This window comes from Gossypium hirsutum, chromosome A10, assembly GCF_007990345.1.
Source record: "Gossypium hirsutum isolate 1008001.06 chromosome A10, Gossypium_hirsutum_v2.1, whole genome shotgun sequence".
Taxonomy (NCBI): domain Eukaryota; kingdom Viridiplantae; phylum Streptophyta; class Magnoliopsida; order Malvales; family Malvaceae; genus Gossypium; species Gossypium hirsutum.
In genome coordinates this window covers 65,192,732-65,200,110 of record NC_053433.1, presented here as the reverse complement: position 1 = coordinate 65,200,110, position 7,379 = coordinate 65,192,732, and the positions used below count along the sequence as shown (strand labels likewise).

Below are 7,379 nucleotides of genomic sequence, written 5' to 3'. Positions count from 1 at the left end.
GAAATTTTTACATGCAGGGGGACACATGGCCGGATCACATGCCCATGGGGCTGACCGTGTGTCACACACGGCCAAGACACACGCCTATGTGTCTACCCATGCGGACAATATAAGTCTATTTACCAAGCCTCATTACCACCCTTGCATACCTATTTTCATACAAATGCCAAAAAATACCAAAACAAGCATAATTTCCATAATCAAATCAACCACAATAGACATTCATTCAACCATGAGGATGCATCTTTTATAAACTCAAAAAAAATGTTAGCCATTTTTCAAGGATTAATACGAAGTGTGGGATTTATCCCAAGCCAACACATTTGACCAATTATCAAAGATACAAATAATAAGGTCTAGCCCTACACATGCCATATGCAAAAATGTAAATCCAACTATATCGAATGCTTCGGCTGATAGTGTGATCGATATTTCTGACTTCCGGTGATCATTGAGCTAGTTAGGCGACACTGTAAGGAAATAGAAAGGAAAGGGGGTAAGCTTAAAAGCTTAGTAAGTTGCATATAAATAGGTATATCACAACATTTACTCCAAATCAACATACTCATATCACCAAAATAGACATAGGTGTAACTTACTCATTACCATCCATACAAGTCACATATTACATATAATGAGCTCATATCTCATACATACCAATTAGGTACCTGTATCATTCACGACACGATTATACTTTCCTTATTAGCTTAAAAACATAACATTTACCGTTGAACCATTTGGAACACTATCAAATATTCATTAAGCCTCAAACGCGGGTAAGGTGCCTATGCCATGTCCCAGACATGGTCTTACACTGACTATCATCATCGAGGCCGATGCCATGTCCCAGACATGGTCTTACACTAGCTCTCACATATCCGTGCTGATGCCGTGTCCCAAACATGGTTTTACACTGAATATCATCATCGAGGCCGATGCCATGTCCCAGACATGGTCTTACACTAGCTCTCGCATATCCATGCCGATGCGATGTCCTAGACATGGTCTTACACTGACTATCATCATCGAGGCTGATGCTATGCTGTAGACATGATCTTACACTAGCTCTCGCATATCCGTACTGATGCCATGTCCTAGACATGGTCTTGCACTGACACATCTCGTAGCCGTTGCATGTCCCAGACATATCTTATACTGGCTTACGTCCCGAGGCCAATGCATGTCCCAAACATGTCTTACACTGGCACTCGTCTCAATGCCGATGCCATGTCCCAAACATGGTCTTACACTGGCTCTCATAATGTGGCTGATGCATGTCCCAGACATGTCTTACACTAGCTCAAGCAAGTGACCCAAATGTCACGGCATGAATGTCTGGTTTATTTCTTAGGATTCCACGGGATTTCCACTATCACAATTATCATTACGCATTCTCAATTCACAATCAACCAATTCCTGCTATATCAATTCAATGAAAATTCAAACACATATGGTAGCAATATAATTTTATTATTTACATACATCTTACCTCGAATTACAAAATGTACACGACTAGTCGATTTAGTCGATTTGCTTGGACTTCCCCCAGTCTAGGTTCGAATTTGGTAAATCTTGATCTATAATAGCAAAATGCACTCATTTATTCACTAAACACAATTAGGCAATCTAAATTTTTGTCTTAGGTAAAATGACCATTTTGCCCCTAGACCTTGGCAAAATGACCATTTTCCCCTATGCTCGAAAATTGATTTTCATTGAATTTCTTCGTATCTTGAGCCTAGATGAACCCTTTTTACTCTTATAGAAACTTCAAATTCTCACTATTTCACATATTTACCAACTATTTTACAACTTATGTAAAATAGCCCCTTTAGGTGTTTTCCATGAAAACTCCTTCACAAAAGTTGTTTATAACATAACTAGGACTCATATTCTGCCATAAAAACTCAGCAAACATTATAAATCCTCTCATTGTAAAACTCTAGATTCTTGTTCATTATGCACAATAATCCTCTCATTTGAAAGCTCATGCTTCAAGGAGTCCAAAAATGTAAAAATCATTAAGAGGAACAATCAAAATCACTTACTTGAGAGGGCTTAAAGTTGCTGAAATTTTTGAAGCTTTCAAACCCCAACAATGGCTGATAATTTTGGCCAAGAAGAGAAAAATGATAGCTTCTCCTTTTTTTTTATTTAATATCACACTAGATAAAATTGATGACCTAAGCTTCACCTAATTTTAACCTTCTCCAAAATTTGTCTCCTATGGCCGGCCATGCTATAGAAAAAGAGTCTAATTTCCCCTTTAAGGCTACCAATTTTTATCCTCTATCAAATTGACACTTTATGCTATCAAATTAGGACTTTTACATTTTATGCGATTTAGTCTTTTTTCGCAATTGGGCTCACAAACGTCAAAATTAACTTACCAAAATTTTCATTCACTAATATATTCAAGCCAGAACATCAAAATATTAATAAAATAATCTTTTTGACTTCAAATTTATGGTTTTGAGACCTCTATTTTAACTAGCCCCTAAACCGGGCTATTACAGAATCTGATAAGGAACCGAATAGTCCTAAACCAGTTGAAGGATCTAAAAACCCTGAACCAAAGGTTGAGATAGGAGAAGAACCAGCCAGGCTAAGTGTTGAACCTGAACCTACAACTTCTATGTCGACTTCTGCAAGTGCTTCAAGGAAATCGGAGTTGTCAATTTTGATGGATATGTGCAGGTTCATGCACAATTAACAACAAACTTACTGGAAATATGCAAAAATTAGAGATGAACCAATTCAAAATTCTTTTAAGAATATCTTTAATACTTTTGTTCCTAAGTTCCAAGATGCTGTCTTTGAGACACGGACGGAAGATATTGACGATGCAAGCGGAGATGGAGCTAAAGAAGATAAGGGGAATGAGTTAGAAAAATAAAAGTGGGATTCTTATTTTGTTATTTATTTAATTATTTTTAGGTCTTTAGGAATTTATTTCTTTCATAATTAGGATTTAATTTCTATTGAATAAAACATAGCAAGCATGAATAAACTTAACACTTCTTTAGAAAGAAAAAGACTAAGTGATCTGGTAATGGGAATGAACATGTCTAGGATTGGGTTATTAAGAAAGACTTGGTATTTAAGCAGTCTTAATGACTCATCTCTCTTTCTTTACAACCCTTCCTGGTGTAGTTTTCATTCATTAATTTGTTCTTGCAATGAGGACATTGCTTCTTTTTAAAGGGGATAAGGCAAATAAATTGCTCAAAATTTTAAAATTTTTAAGTATGTTTCAATCATTTCTTTCATAAGTATGTTTTCATAAATGAATGTTTAGAGACATTTTTTGTTAATGAGATAGTTTGTATGCAAGTATGAATGATGATTTTATCTAACTGAAAGTATGTTATCATGAAGAATAGAATGCTTTATGATCTTAGCCTTAGTAATGTTTGCCATGAAAACTTAGTTTCTTTTGAGATTAGACATGAATAAAGGTTTATATCTTTAGAATTGACTTAGTAACTATCTTGAGGAGAAATCCTGCGGGACATAAAAATCTAAAATGATATAGGCACTATTTCTTTAAATCGTTTGAGCCTTTTCAAGCCAACCCTATGATATTAGACCCTTGAAAATGTAATTTTGAGCTTAAAGGCCTGTTTATTGCAATAAACCTACATTATAAGCCACATTACCATCTTTTAAAATTATCCTAATTTTGTGCACCCATCTTAACTAAAGTTGTCTTGGTAATCAACATTTGAGGGAATTTTCAAAAAGATGTATGTGCTCATGCTTAAAAAAAAAGAATAGCAGTTTGCTCAATCTCCAAAAAGGAAAATGTATAGGCTTGAGTTTAAAATAAGTTTGGAGATGTTCTAAAGGTTCACTTAAAGAGAAAGGTTGTATTACGAGAAGACCAAGACAAAGTTAAAGGTTACGATTTTTTAAAACCAAAATGTCCCATCTCTTAAAATCCCTACCTTTAATCGAGCCCCATTACAACCTTATAAAAGACCTATTGATTTGATGATTATGTCACCTACATTAGTGGAGAGGAAGTCCTAAGTTCAACATATGAAGATTAAAAATAAGCCTTTTGACTGTTTGCTTGATTGATAAGAAATTATGTTGAATGAAGAATGTTAACTGTGGCTGTGACATATATACAAACTATGATTCATGTTGGCATATTTTGAAACTTAGTATAAAATTCTCAAAATGTTTGCATATGAATTACTTGTTAATAAAAAAGATTGATGAGCATGAAGTTATTAATGCATAATTATAGGACAAAGATTGATGCTGCTTACACAATTAGTAATTTTGCCTTAGCAAGACCTTTTCCTGTGCAGAAACATTGCTCGGGACGAGCAATGATTTAAGTTTGAAGGTGTGTAAACTGAAAAATATATAGGATTTTTCCTATGTAATTTATCACTTTTTTACTTAAATACGTTTTTAAAACTAAGTAATTGTTTAATAAATTAATGAAATATGTGAAAGTATGAAATTAGGACAGAAATTATTAAAATGTGATTTTATGTTTTATTATATAGTTTTCATGTATAAAATAAGCATGAAATTAGGTCATAGAAATTATTAAAACGTGATTTTATTCTTTATTATATAGTTTTCATGCATAAAATGGCTTATTTTATATTGATTTGAGCATATTATATTTTTAAGATATAAAATGGGCCATGCATGATTAAATTAATTAATAAAATATTATATTATATTTAATAATTCCTTTCAAAATATTTCATTAATAATTTGGGTTTTAATTAATTATTTAAATTGGTTAAATTTTCTTCTTTGGTCCTTTAACTTATTAATTTATTTTGGACAGGTTTGATAGCTTTGTTGGATTGCAAAACCGTCCAAATTGAAGACCAAGTCAACCCAAATTTGACTACACATGGCTGTTCTTTTAAGCCACTTTTTGGTTTAATTACACAAAGTCCTTGCATTGTTGAAGAAATTAGAGATTTGCCCGAAGATTTACAATTGACTGAGTCTCAGTCGTGAGTTATTGTGGCATTTAATTTTCTTTAAAATCAAGTAAAAATCAGCTCAAATTCCACTAATTGTGGTCGGCCATCCAATTGACTAAACCTAGTTATTTTTAGCAAACTACCCACCTCTCTTCACCTATAAATATGATCCTTTCATTCCCTCATTCATTCATCATTCTCTATTCTCTGCAAATTCTCTTAGCCTTTTCCATTCCCCACACCTAGCATCATCTCTTCATAGAGATTTTAGCAATTAAGCCTTTTAAAGAGCCTTTGGTCAGCCACCTTGGAGAGTAATTAGCAAAGGAGCAAAGCAAAGTAGTGAAGGAGCCTAGTCAGTCAGAGTCTTGGGTGATAGCCACTTTGATTTGGGTTTAATCTTTCCTTTCTTTAATTTAATCTGAAAATGTTTGCTATGTGTTCTTTGTTATTGTTTACAACAATGTTAGCTTAATTTTATTTAAGCTAGGATGATTGCTTTGATTAAATAATACTTATTTGATTCATGCTTATAATGTTTGTGCCTCAATCGATCATGTTTTCAATTAAAATCAAGTCTGTATTTTGTTCATACATGATTGAAATACACCTAAATTAGCTGAGCGATCCTAACCAGACGACGGCTAGTGGACGCATAATTGTAATGTGCATGCTCAATTTAGATCCTAGCCCTATTAACAACTCTAACCAAGCTTTGTTATCTACATAGTTTTCAGATTTGTATGATTAAACTCTTTTAAATCTAACACATCCCTATTAACTCAACACGAATACTAAGAAATCCTTAGTAAATAAGGATCAGTAAAATGTGTATTTACAAAGTAAAAGATTTCGAAATGACCTAATGTGGTTTCCAAACTCATGAAAGATCGAGTTGCCATGGAATGTTTTTCCGAATGTTATTAAGCATGTTGATGATAAGTTGAGTTTAATTAAAGTAGTTGTCCTAGTTTATTTATGTTATAATTGTTGCAAATTGTGTTTAATTTTGCTAAAATCTATTTCAGTCATATAGTTTGCATACTTAGGATAATTTGCATTAGGGATCATTGCATTTAGTTTAATATATTTTAATCATCACTTCTCAACTATATTTTGTTTTTATTTACCAAATTGTTAATATAATTTTACAAATTAGGTGACTTAGCACAAATACAATCCCTATGGAGACGATAACTCGACACTTACTTATTACTTGATAATAACTGTGTACACTTGCACAAACCTACGCGTTATAGGTACGATCCTTGGAGTACTCACCTACTTCATTGTAAAACTATATTACAACTCGACCCTTATACTTGCAGTATTCACAGTCTCAATGGTAGTACATCCAGCGACGATCAAGTTTTTGGCATCGTTGGTGGGGAGGGAACGTTACGAGGATAATTTTAATTTTTTCACGTATAAAGAATAATTAGAAATTTTTTAATATATAGACACGATTCTATTTTATTTTATTGTTACTAATATGCTCTTTTTGGGTTTAGTGTATGACTCGTAGTAGGAGCAAACCTATTGTAGTAGCCACAGATTATAAGAGAATAATCAGAAGAAATCACCAACAACAACAACAGATGCAAGATCCACCACCACCTGCTATAGGTAAATTACCAAGTGAAAATCCACTATTCAGTGACGCTAATGATAACGCTTTAGAAAACCCACCAACAACACAGCTACCCGCAAATGTACATATAGCTTAGAATGACAGAACCCTAAGGGATTATGCCTTACCAAGTTTGGACATGGTTCAGGAAAGTATAACAAGGCTGACAATTACAACTAATAATTTTAAGATCAAAGCAGCTATGATTCAGATGATCCAGAATAATCTACAGTTTATGGGGCACGATGATAGAGGGCCCTAATCAACATTTAAAAATGTTTCTCCAACTTTGTGATACTTTTAAGTATAATGGGGTCACTGATGACGCTATTCATCTTCGGTTGTTCCCCTTCTCCTTGATTGATAATGCTTTTTCTTAGTTAGACTCGCAGGCACTAGGATCTATCACTACATGGGATGAACTCGTTGGAAAGTTCTTACAGAAGTTTTTCTTGATAAGCAAAGTAGTTCAACTAAGAAGAGAGATTATTGCCTTTAGATAGATGGAGGGAGAAAGTTTCTACGAGGTGTGGGAATATTTCAAAATGTTGATTCAAAAATACCCACACCACGAATTTCCTGAATTGATGAGACTGTAGGTATTTTATAACGAGTTGGATGCAAATGCACGATCTGGGTTAGACAGATAGCAAGAGGAGCCCTTATGAATAGGATGAACGAGGATGTGTATGAAATAATTGAAAATATGGCATTAACCTCCTGTTAGTGGCTGATTGAACAATTGACATATGGCCAGAAACCCGCTACGATGAAAACTATCGAAGAGT

The 7,379-nt window shown here is 33.8% G+C and overlaps 1 non-coding gene across 1 annotated transcript; it reads right to left on the bottom strand.

Moving 5' to 3' along the window:
• Positions 1–7,062: 7,062 nt before the first annotated feature.
• LOC121208699 (small nucleolar RNA R71) lies at positions 7,063–7,168 on the bottom strand. Its single transcript, XR_005903830.1, has one exon. It is a non-coding gene; the product is annotated as a small nucleolar RNA R71 (small nucleolar RNA).
• Positions 7,169–7,379: the final 211 nt, after the last annotated feature.